Raw genomic sequence first — 14801 nt, 5'->3', positions numbered from 1 at the left:
AGAGTTCAATAAAATCACAAGTTACTGAGTTTCATAAAGGCAGAATTTTGTCTATCTCAATACAAAGAGATCAAACAGATTTATAAAAGCTCCATCTTATAATATCTGTATACTTACTTTGCCTTGATTTCAATACTCCCCATGTACTGGTTTTGGAATAGAGTTAATTTTCTTTATAGCTAGTAGCTAGTGTGGGGCTGTGTTTTGGATTTGTGTAAACACGGGGTTGTCTTTGTTATTTCTGTTTGTGTTACAGCTTTCATAGAGTCAGGGCCTTTTCTGCTCCTCACCTCACCAGGGAGGAGGCTCAGGGTGCACAGGGAGTGAGGAGGGTTCACAGCTGGGACAGCTGACCCCAGCTGACCATAGAGACATTTCATATTATAAAGCATCATGCTCAGTGTATAAAGCTGAAGAAGGGAAAAGGGGAAGAAGGAAAAAGGGGGAATGTTCAGAGTTATGGCATTTGTCTTCCCAAGTCACTGCTACCTATGCTGGAGCCCTGCTTTTCTGGAGAGGACAGAACATGTGCCTGTCCATGAGAAGTGGTGAATGAATTCCTTGTTTCGCTTTGCTTCGTGCACAGCTTTTGCTTTACCTATTAAATTATCTTTATCTCAACCCACGAGTTTTCTCACTTTTACTCCTCCAATTCTCTTCCACATCCCACTGTGTGGGTAGGTGAGAGAGTAGCTGTTTGGTGTTTAGTTGCCAGCTGGGGTTAAACTATGATATCCATAAATCACAGAGTAACAGAAAAATACCTAATGTTTGCTCCCATTCCCTCCCCTCAGGCCAACAGCTAGAGGCCTGCATGTTATTCCCATTTTCTAAAGCTGCTCCTGCAACTTTGCACTCTAGATTTTGCCTTCAATATCTGGTTTTGTTTTAATATTTCAGTGAGATCATATACGTATTTTATTCACCTTTCTAAAAGCAGGAAAGATCCAAAATTATCTTTAGCTTCTGTGCTTTACACTTAGACCACAGCTGATTTTTTTCTTTCCATTACACACACACCCCTTTGATTTTTTTTTTCCAGCAGAACCATTTGTTTCTATTTCAGTTACATTATACCTGTTACTTCAGACTCCCTCCAAAATGATACACAGCCATGAACAAAAAGCCCTTTTTACACCAGCAGGTGAAATCCAATCACCTATTTAAATGTCTTTTACTAATTCTTTTATTGACTACTCATCATGTTAAGTTATTTTGCAGGTAAATTTTACAGCTTCACTTCAGCTTTACTACTTAAACTTTTATTCCATCTGTCCTTTTGCTTATCCCTTATTTTGATTTCCTTTGCCATCCATCTTTCATGCTGCCTTCCAGGTAAAGCATCTTTCTGTTCACCAAGTTGTTCAGCACGTTTGTTTAAATATAATTGATATTAAAACTGAGGAACCATGCAGTTCTGTAGTACGACATTCAGCTTTTCTGATGTTCCATTAGTATTTATCACTCACAATTTGTGGGGATTAGAGGGCAATTCTTCATCAATTTATGAAGCACATACCACTACAAAGACTCTATGCGTACATACAGTGGCAAGCAGCTAAACATCCAGAAGAAAAGCAGCCAGCAGGCATAATGGCAATAAAGAAATAATGGCTTAGGTTTGAAGAAGAGCCATCATACACAGAACTGGTATTGACACTGGAGAGCAAGAAGCAGGTGGGTGGTCCCAGTGGTGCTGTGGGTGCAAAAATGAATATACACTACCTGCCAGATGCCTGCTAGAGTAAAGGACCAATCTATACAATTCTCTCAGGAACATCTGGATTGTGACAATGTAACATTGTAGCTTTTTGAGAGACTTACAATTTTTAATTAGTACATACTACAGCTAAAGTTTCAGCTTAGATTTAACAGTTTTATTAGAGCCTGTCTATAGCTTCCTACGAAACAGAACTTAAAAAGACATCAAACAACTGTTCTGCAAATTTGAGATTTCTAAACTTTAAATATATTTCTAAGTTAATTATCTTGAAAAGAAAAACCCAGACATAAACCCATGGCACAGAAAACTCGGATCAGCTTCCCCACAATTTAAGTGGTTAAAAGAGAAAATACAGACATGGCTTAGGAACTGCTATTGAAATAACTACATACAATATGTATATGCATTAACAGACCTATTTAATATGGCAAAAAATTTAACTTAATTGTTGTTTTTCTCAATGTAGTGGTGCTAAAAGTTTCAAAAATTCTCAATGTACCAAGTTGCAGAACTACAGAACCTAAAAAGACACTACAAAGTAGCGCAGTAATACCAGGTATTACTAGAGAACTACACCAAACTTCAGTTAGGAAATGGCAATTAAAATAACTACAAGCTCAAGTCCCAGTCCTGCCACATTACATGTACATACTTTTAAGCTGGCTGGACATTTAAGAGCCTAGACAAAAAAGAGATACCATGCGCCATGGGTTTATGTTAACACTGCTAAAAAAGATTGTATTTCTGTATTTCCCAGCATTCCTATTTGTAAACTTGACTTACACTGATGATTGCATAAATTTTCTGCAAGTTCTAAACTTATTTTTCAAGTCATAGCCTCACTATAAATATGTTCAGTAGCAAATTAAAAAAAACATACAGCTTTCAGAAACACATCAGTTCTTATCCAATCCATGGAGAAATAAATGGATGGTAGCAGCATGATAAGCTTGTTAAATCAAAAGGGAATTCACCAGTGTTATATCATCAGTATTTATTTTCCCCAAGAAAAATCAAAGAAGTCAGTTTCTAAAGAATTATGATTAAGTAATAAATATAATAGTTAAAAAGGGAAAATTTAATGTGTGCTTCTTCCTGAATTAATTTTCAACCTTTTTTTTTAAATCTCAGTGAAGAAAAGTGTAATTATTTGTTATAACAATTATTAGCATACAAACAATGTAAGTGGAAACATAAACATACCATATCTTTCCAGAGCTGCAGAATCTTGTTCTTTCAAATTCTAAAATGGACTTCTACAGTTCTTGTACCTATAATGCAAAACATTACAATTCAGTTCTTGCACTATGCTTCACACTAATCTGAAGCTCCATACAACTTCAAGACAATACATTCAAAAGTGCCTATTTGATTAGTCACAAATCTGCAACTAAAGGAAACACAGAATCATAGAATATGTCTAGTCAGGAGGGACCTACAAGGATCATCATATCAAACTCTCCACTTCTCACAGGACTACCTGAACCAAAACCATATAAAAATAAATCACACCTCTCATAGAAAAGCACAACAGAAAATAATTATTATGTTAGATAAGCTACAAAAGTGTGAAGTTCATACACACAGTGTTCCCTATTTTTCCCCTGTAGTGATGCAATAGAGTTTTACAATTCCATTCATCCAGTTCATTATAAATACCAATTTCCTTTCTCCTTCCCGCCCCTTATTTTGTCTTTTTTTTTTTCTTTTCTTTAAGAACTGGCATTTATAATAAGAAAAAAAAAAATAAACACTCAGGAGAAGTCACAGATAGAACCAAATCTTTGTTCTGGGTGCATAAAACTGCTGGAGTTCAGTATGCTTTTCTATAAATTCATTTTCAGAGAAGTCATATTTAACAAAGGACTAAAACATATTTGAAATATTTTCAACAAACACCTAAAAGCACAACCAGTCTCAAGGGAAAAGGTGACAGAAACAGACACATATGCATATAACTAAAGAAGGATAGGGGTCATGGATTCCCCATCGCTGAAGTTATTCAAAACCAAGCTGGATGGGGCTCTCAGTAACCTGCTCTAGTGAAAGGGGCCCCTGCCCATGGATGAGGCTTGTAGTTAGATTTTTTCTTTAAGGTTCCCTACCAACCCAAACCATTCCCTGATTCCATGAAATCTACTAACTACTTTCCAAAAAAGTTAGTAATTTGGCACAGAATATCACACTTTCAGCACTCTGAAGGATTTAATACATAATTTCTTGGCTTAAAACTCTATTAAGAACAAACAATTTCAATGCAGCTGATTTAGGCTGATCTCCAATATAGATCAGGGTTCCCACACAGGAAATCTCAATCTGGTTACCTTAATTACATTTTATTTTAGAAGATGCCAAACCAGCAAGAAATCATTTGGTGTCAGGGGCCAAATTCTTTATCAGGGAACTGTAATGGGGTGATCCTGGACCAGTTTTGCCACTAAAGCTCCAAGCACTAACAATGTGAGCAAACTCTTTTGTATCTTAAAAAAATCAGTTATACAGGGCAGCCTACAAGTTTTGTGAAAAAGAACTGCTATTTAAACAAGCAATTCTACTAATTATGTAGCTTTCTGTACAGTTAGGATTACTGTGTTAACGATATGCAACTGTGTCAATAAAACTTTGCTACCATTCAGAAAAAAACAGAAGAAAAATTCATCTAAACAACATGAGACAGTAACTGATGATTTTCCTATTTGTAAGCAGCACTTCCACTCCATATCCACAGCAGAAATCCCAAATACCTTATATTCTACCAAAGAATAATTCTTCATTCACTGTGGTGCCATTAGACAAACTCAGTTAGAAGTATTCTGACAAATGCAACCAATATTTTCACACCTTGTGTTGCAGGACTTCCAGATTCGATGTATGCATTTGTTCCTCTACAGACATAGAGCAGTGTCATCTGTATAAAATTCTCTCATTCTCCTCTAAGATACAGAAGCACAAATTTTCAGTATGCACAGAGTAGGAGGAGAGCACCAAGTACAGCTTGAAAAAGTATTGCAAATACATCTACCAGGGTTCTTATGATTATTGCCCAGCAACAGAGACAAAAAAAAAGGTTCCCAAAAGAACTGAAGCTATGGAATAAGGTAGGACTGTACAACTGATAGAGGAAACAAGACCACAAAGGAGGAGATGTAGACAGGTTATTTGCATAATAATACACAGAACAGAAGAGCAAATCCAACAACACAAAACTGAAGTTCCTGAACTTCCAGTTCTTCTCCTTCAGTTTCTCCCCAACAGCTACCACTAAGGCAGAACAGAGTTCAGCAGTCTACTAAGTCTAAAGTCTACATTCAAAGGCAACATGACAACACGAAAGGAAATACGGCTAATAAGGCTCTGTAATGCTTGTCTAAAAGGAATGAAAATTATTTCATGAAGTCAGATGTACTTCAACATTCACCTTCAGTATAATTAATTAGCACTAAGCCACATCTGCCTAAAAAAATGCAAATGACAATATGACTTAAAGCTTGGCCAACCATATTGCTTCCACTCCACATTAAAAAAATCTCAATCCATCATGTGACCAGAGCCAAAAAAGCTGCTTGTTTACAACTATGCCATGCATTTTCAATAAAGAGACTTCAAGGCACACTGAATTATATTAACACAGACAGTAAAGCACTGAATTAACCACAATGTCACATACGGAATTACAAAATATTCAAGAAATTAATTATAAAATACAAAAAATATTTTGCAACTCTCATGTCTGGCCCAGTAAAAAATATCATGACATCATCTCTATCAGGTGCTTAGATTATGTTTTATGTTTACATCCTTCTTTCAATCAGATATTCAGGTTATAGGAATCATGCAAATGGAGTATTTTTCTCATGGAAAGGACTCAATCTTTACAAGCAAGAAATACCAGTGTTTCACAGAAGTGTTACACTCTCTCAGGAGCTCCCTTGTCCTTGAAATCTGATGGGATTCAGCAGGTTGTGTGGACTCTTTAAGTATGTATTTCTATTGGCTACAATAAGCAATTTTTGCTACACCAGCTGAAACACAAGGTGTTGCTACTCAGTCAGTGTACATTAGTATACCTTGGACTTTCTAAAAATAAACCTGGGTGTACACATAGTAAAACACAATATTCATCACCAAGACTTTGGACATGAGATTTCACTATGAAATAATAAGCAATCACTATCTGAGTATAGCTACACAAATAAGAAAAATGAAAGATTGTATTGGAAACAGAAATTCTGAGGTAGTGACAGACCTCTTCAGTATTATCTAGCTTTGCAGAAGTTTTTGATTCCTTTTAAGAAAAAGGCAAGTACCACATTGTAAAACGAAAATATTTAAAGTATTAGTTAGCTCAAACATACAACTAACCATAAAGCAAAAGCAAAACTCTTCTACAACTATGATAGCCATTCTTGAAGTATTTTGACCTACGTCCCATTTGAGAAGTTGTGCTCCTTTGAGAGCCACTCCACCACCCTGTAGCAGCCCAAGCCAGCTGAACTGCAGCTGCTGCAGCCTGGGTCCCAGGGAGCATACCAGAGCAGGAGTACACAAGCAGTGCCAGAGCCTGGCTGCCTGGACAAGCCTGGCATCTCAGTGCCCTGCAAGCTTGGCAACACAAGAGAGATCGCTCTTGTGCCTCCCCTGCACAAAGCTCCGAAGGGTAAGGGAGAGGGTGTCTGTCATCCAGATCTCCTCATTTTATCGATTTCTTAGGTGTAATGATTATCAAGGAAGTATTAAGAAGTCCTAAAAGAGTCTGCCAAAGGAAGCTATGAGCATGGTCTTCTCTATGGAGAGATGAACTAGCTTCACACCTAGAACTTTAGCTTGGTCAGAAGTCCTATCACAGTCCTCAAACAACACTAGAAAGAAACACAAACTATGTGGACTAATCATTGCTAGACCATTATGCAACAGCCACCAAACCCAAACAGATGTTCTGTAACTTTTTTGCTTGTGATCCTACTGATCCATAGGCCACCAAGATCAAATTTCCTTTGTGTTTCAAACCACTCTTTAGTTTTTGATACTTAAATTTTGTATTTAGTTGTTTAGGTCACAGCTTTGACATTCTGTCACATAAGGAAGGAACACAAAGGCACATGGAGGACAGGAAGATTTGAGACAGCCAGCATGGCTTCACTAAGGGCAAGTCGAGCTGGACTAACCTAATGGGTTACTATGAAAGAGTGACTGCATCAATGGACAAGGAAACAGCTACTGATGTCATCTATTTGAACTTCTGAGGCTTTTGCACAGCACCCACAGCACAGCACCCTTCATCCTAAGTTGGAGAGATAATAGATGGACTCTTTGGTGGATGAGGAATTGGTTGGATGGCTGCATACAGAGGGTAGTGGTCAATGGCTTAATGTTCAGATGGACATCAATGACGTGTCCCTCAGGGGTCCACCCAGTTCATCAATGACAGACAGTGGGACCTAATGTACCCTCAGGAAATCTGCAAACAATACTAAGTTGTGTGGTGTGGCTGATATGTCTGAGGAATGGAATGCCATCCAGAGGGACCTGGACCTGAAAAGCAGGCTCATGAGAACCTCACCCAATAAGTCCAGGTGCAAAGTCCTGAACCTGGGCTGGCAACATCTGATATCAATACAGGCCAGGGGATAAGGGAATTGGCAGCAGAATTAATTACAGAAGAACTTGGAGATCCTGGCTGTTGGAAGGCCAGCCTTGTCCCAGCAATGTGTCCAGAATGTATCCTTGCAGTCCAGAATGTATATCCTTGGCTGCATCAAGAGCAGCATGGCCAGCAGGCCAAGGGAGACTAATCTGCCCTTCTACTCCTCTGAGACCCCACCTGCAGTGGTGCATCCAGCTCTGGAGTCCTCAGCACACAACAGGCATGGACCTGTTGGAGAAAGTCCAGAGGAGGGCCACAAAAATTATCAGAGGGCTGGAGCAGCTCTCCTATGAAAAAAGGCTGAAAGAGTTAGCATTGTTCACCCTGGAGAAGAGAAGGATCTGGAGAGACCCATTTGTTTTTGTTTAGTACTGAAGAGGAACTTACATGACAGAGAAGGACAAACTTTTTACAAGGGCCTGCTATGACAGGATAAGAGGTAATGGCTTTTAACTAAAAGAGAGTAGATTAAGATGATATCAGAAAGTAATTTTTTACAGTGAGGGTGGTAAAGCACTGGAACAGATTTCCCAGGGATAGGAGATGCCCCATCCCTGGAAATATACACAGTTAAGCTGGACGGGGTTCTGAGCAACCTGATCTATTTGAAAATGTCCCTGCTTATTGCAGAGGAATTTGGACTAGATGACATTTAAAGGTCCCTTCCAACCCAAAATATTCCAAGTCTGTGGGAAAAAAAAAGTCATGCACTCCTATCAAGCAGTCAATGGTACAAGAGTTAAAAGTTGTCCTATATCCACCATCAGTGTAATCCACCTCTGAGTGACAGTGCCACTTCCGTCATGCTACATAAGATAAATGTGATTCTCAGAAGCAAGTTATGTTAGTACACAGAGCATGTTTTTAAAGTTATTTGAATGGATGCAAACAGCAATGTTTTTCAATGAAAAGTACTGGGACAGCTACATACTGTGAATGCCCTTTTCAAGCCACCAGATCAGAAAAAAAAAAAGTTCTGCTTCACTAACTAGAAGTTTCTCTAAAAAACCCATATATACTTCTGTCCTAAGGAAATTCAAGTAGCTTCAAAAGAAGCAGATCACCCCTCTTACCTAAGACAGTGAAGTGAGGGTCCAGAAGGAAGCCACCCATTTAGCTCCACTCAGCAGAACAACTGCAGCTTCTCCTAATTCTTCACCACTCTGTAAAACATGGGTAAAGAACCATGCAGGATGGTAACGGAAAGAGTATCGGTAAAGACTGACTTCCACCCCCTTCCTCCATTCAGCAGTTTGCATAATACAGGGAAGCAGGCTCAACCTATTAAAGTAAGTAAGAAGTAGTTAATGCTTCCTTTAAGAGATTCATTCATAAGAGTATTTGTTAGACAGAACTATAATAATATTTGATTCATAATGTAGTTTTGCACCCAGCACGTTATTTTGTCAATAAGCTCTATCCCTCCTAACCACAGGAAGGTGCAGCTATTCAAAAATAGCAATTTAAAATGCTATTTAGTCAGATGTTACATTGCCAAACCTGAATCTCAACATTATTTGATTTTCACATTCTTCCTATGAGGTTATTTTCCTGAAGAAATGTGTCACCAGCTGCTGTAGTTACTGAAGTGTTGCTTCATTGCAAAATGTTACCTTTAGACTGTATTTGCTGACTTTCTGCTAACCGACCAGGTATGTTGCACACATTACTATTCTTGTGAACCAGCTTTTTTTCAAACTTTAATTCATGGGCAACACAGCTTTATGAGGCCATCAGGCACTGCCTGCTAATACAAGAAGTTACAGCAGTAAATGTTAAGGTCAAAATATTTAAGGTGACAAAATTCACTTCAAACACGAGATTTGTTGTCTCTAGGAACCAACTATTTAGCACAGCTTACAGAACTTCTGGGAGGGGGTACGTTTTTTATTTTTGAAAGTAAACAACATAGTCTAGATTTTTTTCATTACAGAACCTGATAGCAAATGTATTACTCCCCTCCTTCCAGGTACAAATCAGAATTTGATTAGTGACAGAAAACCTTTTGACACTGCTTCTCTAAAAAATTCGCAGCTACCTTAAATACACTGGATATTTCAGAAAACTTGTAAAACACACCTCCTTTGTTTAAAAATCAATAGATATTCATTAATTAAAGTGAAGACTTGGCCCACACTACCAGAAAGGAAGATTGATGCTGGAAATGAGATCTATGCCTAGATACTTTATGAATTATATTCCTTTTTCCCTCAATTGCATGTTCTACTTTTAAGAATTAGTGGCTTTCATCTTCAGGTGCATGAGTACACTGGTGCGGGGAGGAAGAAAGAAATTTCTTGCATTTAAAAGAAGATGAATTATCTCTGGACATTCACTAAGTAAACTAAAACTAAAAGTAACAGAGGGGGGGAAAAAAAATCATTCCTGCGCAGCAAAAATTAGGATGATGCATATTTACAAAAACATAAAAACTGATTAAATTCCATGGTAAGTGTCATATTATGCACTATGCTAATTACTGTTTATAGAAAATGTTCTATGTTTAAACATATTTACAATTAAACACATTTATAACTTAAAACTCAACTCTGGTTAAGCAGAACCTGTGAATTCTGAGAACTAGTGAAGAATCTGTCAACAAAGGACATAATCATAGTGAAAAAACCATGATTTTATATTGTGTGTGCTGGGTCCTGGTGGTACACATGACATTCTATGCTTTCAAAGGAGAAGTTAAATTATATGCAAAAGAACCAGGTTTATTTTCTCAAGTGGATTAAAACAACTGGGGACAATTTCCAGGTGCTCTAACAGGGACTCCAACAGGCTGAGAACAACTCAAGACGTGTTCAACATATACGCACAGTTTTCAATTCCATTCATAAAAGAATCATCCTTCCCATGTTTTTAAACAACAGCAGCAATTACAAAAAAGGAAAAGACCAGAAGTCTTGTTTGTTATTTAAAAAAAAGAAAAACCTACACAACTTCAGAGCTCTGAAGAGGACTTGGACTGAAAAATTTAGGCTTTAAAACACTGCTGTTCAAGCCTGACTTTTTTACCAAGTCACAGAAACATATGATGAAATAACCCAAACAAATTAAATACTCATTTTGGTACCTAGCTTGGGGCTTTTGTTTCTATATTCTTGGGAGATGCTCAGGACACTCCAACGAGGAGAAATAGTAAACACCTCTGATAAAAAAAATTAACTTCTTAATTCCAGCAGGAAAGATGCTACATTAAATAGCAAACACTTAATATGAAATGGAAGGTATTTGTAAAAGAGAGATGAAGCATCTGTAACATTGTACAGAAATAATTTCAATTAAAAGTATCAGCTCTGTAAATGTAACTAGTGGACTAGGCTTTCTTTCACTACTTTTCTGTACTGAGTTGACAGAATGATACTGCACTACAAACTGCATCTGTTTTAAAAGACAAACACGTGTGATAGTTTTCCCCACACATCCATATCAACTTAGTGATACACATTTCATACTTTCAATTCAACACACTCAATTAAACTGAGTTTTGCCGTATTTTCAAATTTCTAAAAAGTACCTTCAACTGTTTTCACAATGAAAGGGGACAGCTATTCAGAGCCAACATCTAAACCAAGCAGTTTGTGAGAACTGTAAGCCCATTTTCCAACAATTTTCATTCTTATCAAGTAGTACACCTCTCTATCGCCAACATTTCCCTCTCCCCCCACCATAAGTGCCTAACAACACAGTACAACTCAAGAGTGTGGCTTCTCCTTAGCAGATAATCTCTCCAACTGGATGCTATTTGCATGAATTAGGAACTTAATCTTATCTTTTAGACCTCTCCCTTTCAAACCAGTCAGCTAGTCAAAAAAAAAAAAAAAGAAAAAGAGAAAGAAGATAAATTGACAATACAATCACGCAGGTTCTACTTTGTTAAGAAATCAAAGCTAAAATCGGGTACAATTTTCCACTGAGAAACTTTCTGCTAGACATGCAAGAAGCATGGTAAAACCGCTCTGAGAAGCCGATTTCTCAGAGGGCTTCAGGTTTGCAGATTCTTACTGAAGCAGGTATGTTCCACACTGACAGAAGGACCTGAAGTGATGTGTAAAACACATGCTTAGTCCCAGAATTAGACCAACACATTACACAGAAGAAAACATAAACAAGTATTTCCATTAATTGCAGAAAAAAGAAAAGGAATAACTATAAGCCTATAAATGACAGGTTCTTGTCACTTAAAGGAGAATTGTGAAACATGTTTTGTTTCTTAAGCAGTAGTAACTGCTGAATGACCACACCACATCAGCTTAGACATCTGATTTACAAATCAGCGGTAAAGCGTAACATCCCTTAACAGAAATACTGTAGGTATGTTTAAAAACTGAAGCCCAAAAAGTCCTGCAGTCAGGAGCGACAGATCATATGCATCAACAAGGCAGCCTGCTCACAGGTTCAGATCCCACTCTTCAGACTGGACAGGGTAACACGAGCAAAGTGATCAGACACACTTTGTCAAGCAGGCCTTGGCCACTAGTTAAGAGACCCTCGCAGCACTTCCCATTCCCACTGCGACAGCACCGAGCCGTCCCATGCCCACGGCAGCCCCGAAGAGTAGGCACCGAACCGGGAAACTGAGGCAGGGGGAGGCTGGGTTCACCCAAGGTCGCCCAGGGAGCCGGGTCTCCCAGGGGGGGCAGGAGAGGCTCGGAGCCGCCCGCCCGGCCGGCCTTCCCGGGCGGCCCCGCACCCATGCGTCTCACGGCGCGGAAGGCGAGGACCCCAGGGGCTGCCGCCTTCCCCTCCCCGGCGCGGGGGAGCTGGCAGGGCCGCCTCCCTCCCCTCCAGGGCCGGCGTGAGCCGGGCGCCATCCCCGCTCCCAGCCCTGCGCAGCGCTCACACCGACCTGGGCGCCTCGGCTGCTGCTCCCGGGCGCTCCCGCCGCCGCTGCCGCCCGGGCTCATGCGGGGGCCGCGCCGCACTCGGGGCTGGGCCGCGGGCGAGAAGAAGGCGCCGCTGCTGCTGCTGCCGGTGCGGCCGGAGCCGCGGCCTGGCGGGGCGGGGAAGGCGAGGCGGGCGGACGGACGGGCCGGGCCGGGAGGGCGCGTCTCCTCCTCCTGCTCCTGTGTCGGCCGGGCCGCGCTCAGCGCGAGCCCCGCTCCTCCATCTTGGGACAACGCGGATGTCGGCGCGGCGCAGGCTCGGGGCGCGCGGGGGGGCGCGCGGGGGGGCGCGCGGGAAGGAGGGAGGGAGAGAAGGAGGGAGGACCGGCCGTGTCCCGGCGTGCAGTGCGGGCGGGGGCGAGGCGAGGCGGCGGCGCGCTACCCGCCGCGGGCAACCATAGAGAGCTGCCGGACCGCGCCTTCCGGCCGTGTGCACTCGCGGCGGCGCCCGGCGGAAGAACGGAGCGGTGGCGGCGCCTGCGCGCCCGCGTGCGCGAGGCGGGGGCCGCCATGTTGGAAGAGGGCAGCGCGGGGCCGCGGGGTGGGGGCGCCGGCAAGGCGGGCGCGCGGGGCAGGGCGGGGCTCGGGGCTGCGCGTGCGCAGGGTGCGGGGCGTGCGGCGCGGGTGGGCCGGTGTGAGGGAGCAGGGGAGTGCGCGTCGGGTACGGCTGGGTACACGCTTATACGTACACGTACATACACATATACACACACACGCGCGTACATATACGTGTACACAAGCATCTACAAATATATACACGCACTGACCCACACACAAACACACAGAGGTGCCCAGGGAGGCCGGGGGCAGTCCAGGGACTGCCATTGCTGCCGTGGGCAAGGAGAGTGGCCGCCCCCAGCTCTGAGTCCCTGGGCAGGTCCTCACCGAGCCCCACCGGAGTCCAGCCTGTCCGGCAGGCCCATGGCAGCCCGCCCAGGGTTTATCGGGTTTAATCTGGGCAGGGAGCCGGGGCCGGCTGGCAGAAGGGAGCAGTGGAAGGGGAGCGGCCGATGGGTGACCTCTGGAGGGGAGCCCATGCTGGAGCCATGAGTCAGCCCAGGCTCGAGAGGACAGGCGGTGCCAGGCCTGGCCGACCCTGCCGTGTGTGGCCCCTCCCAGGCAGGGGAGGAGAGGACGGGGAGCCCGAGAGCTGGGTGACCCATAGGTCCCAGCCTGCCGCGCTGGGCAGAGAGCCAGCGCGGTGTAAATTTAGGTCATCAAATGCCTGGTGTTATTCAAACCTAGCAGCCTGGGGGGCACAGAGGGCAGAGCTGACTGGTGGGGCAGGACTGTGACCCGGGGATGGAGCCCGAAGGATGGGCAAGACACCCTCTGGTCCTGCGCAGCCCTGCCTGACACCTGGCTCTCCCCTCTGCCCCGTGCATAATTTTTCCCTGTCCTCTTCGGTCGTTCTGTTCCTTCCCCTACCTACACCCAGGCCTATGCGTTGCAAGTACACTTTTTGCGTGATGTTAAAAGCACGAGTAAAAGTTGTGTTTTGGCCGGTGAATGTTAAAAGCAGTTTGATTAAATAATTTTAAAACTGGGCAATGCATGCAAAATTTTACTTTTTTTGGACATTGACTTTTAAAAGCATTAAATATATGGAGCTACAAGCATAGAAGGGGGGAAGGAGTAAGTAGAAAAGAAAAGGAAAATACATCAGACTCTTTTCTACATTATCCCTTAATAAAGGCAATTAAATAGAGGTGCTTCTATCCTCTATGCTTTTTTTTGTTTTGTTTTGAAAAGCATAAACGAGAAATTTGAGTGGTTCTCAAATGTTAGAATAAGCTGTTAAAACCATAAACAAAAATTCTCAAAAATATGATACTAAAGCCAAGTTCTGGGCTAGGAAATAGGTGTTTAAGAGGACATGTCTTCTTGGGCACAATTTTGCAAGACCTCCTTATTGTGTTTGTTGCAGGGTAATAGCTGGTAAGACCAGTGGACTCAAATGACATTATTACAAACCAGTGCAGAGAGTCCTGGTGCTTGCAGAGGACATGATGGGCAGGTGTATAATTGAAATATTAAGACTGAATGAAGTATTCTTATACTTCAGAATGGTCTGAAAGCAGGGTAGATTGCTGTGTTCAGATGGGCATTGGTAACCATCTAAAAATAATCACTGGTGTGAACACAGCCTTCTGCATCTGGAGGCTCTCTCCCACATAGTAGCAAAACCTGCCAACTTTCATGTATTAAAATTTCAGATTCAGGCCAAAGTTTATTGTGCCATGATTTTTCCTGTTATCTCAGAAGCAGTAACATTGAAAAATCTGCATCTGGAAAATGCACTGTCTTGCTCCTTTTCCCTTGCTCTGTTGCAGAGCCCACATGTCCAGTCCTTACCTCCTGCTTAACTGTAAGGATGCTATGGGGCAGCATGTCACAAGCTGAGTCCAAGTAAACTTCTGCTCACTTTTTATCTACAGAACCTTCTCTTCTCAACTCAGGTTGGTCAGGCATTATTTGCTTTTGGTATATGCATGCTGGCTGTTCCCAGGTGGGAAGTTCTTGATCTTACTGTGTTTGG

The 14801-nt window shown here is 42.1% G+C and overlaps 1 protein-coding gene across 3 annotated transcripts in view; it reads right to left on the bottom strand.

The window, feature by feature from the left end:
• Window positions 1–12300, bottom strand: part of UBE3A (ubiquitin protein ligase E3A) — a 52945-nt gene extending 40645 nt beyond the window's left edge. For 2 of the 3 annotated variants that reach the window (XM_066545201.1, XM_066545202.1), the window contains exons 1-3: window positions 12226–12300; window positions 8441–8530; window positions 2927–2994 (exon numbers count right to left, since the gene is read on the bottom strand). The gene's annotated coding sequence lies outside the window, so the exon portion shown is untranslated. The remainder of the gene's footprint in view (window positions 1–2926; window positions 2995–8440; window positions 8531–12225) is intronic. The other variant, XM_066545203.1, reaches the window with a different exon arrangement.
• Between the last annotated feature and the right edge of the window lie 2501 nt (window positions 12301–14801).

The sequence above is a fragment of the Molothrus aeneus genome, chromosome 2, assembly GCF_037042795.1.
Source record: "Molothrus aeneus isolate 106 chromosome 2, BPBGC_Maene_1.0, whole genome shotgun sequence".
NCBI classification, from domain to species: domain Eukaryota; kingdom Metazoa; phylum Chordata; class Aves; order Passeriformes; family Icteridae; genus Molothrus; species Molothrus aeneus.
This window is presented reverse-complemented; position numbering and strand designations above follow the sequence as displayed.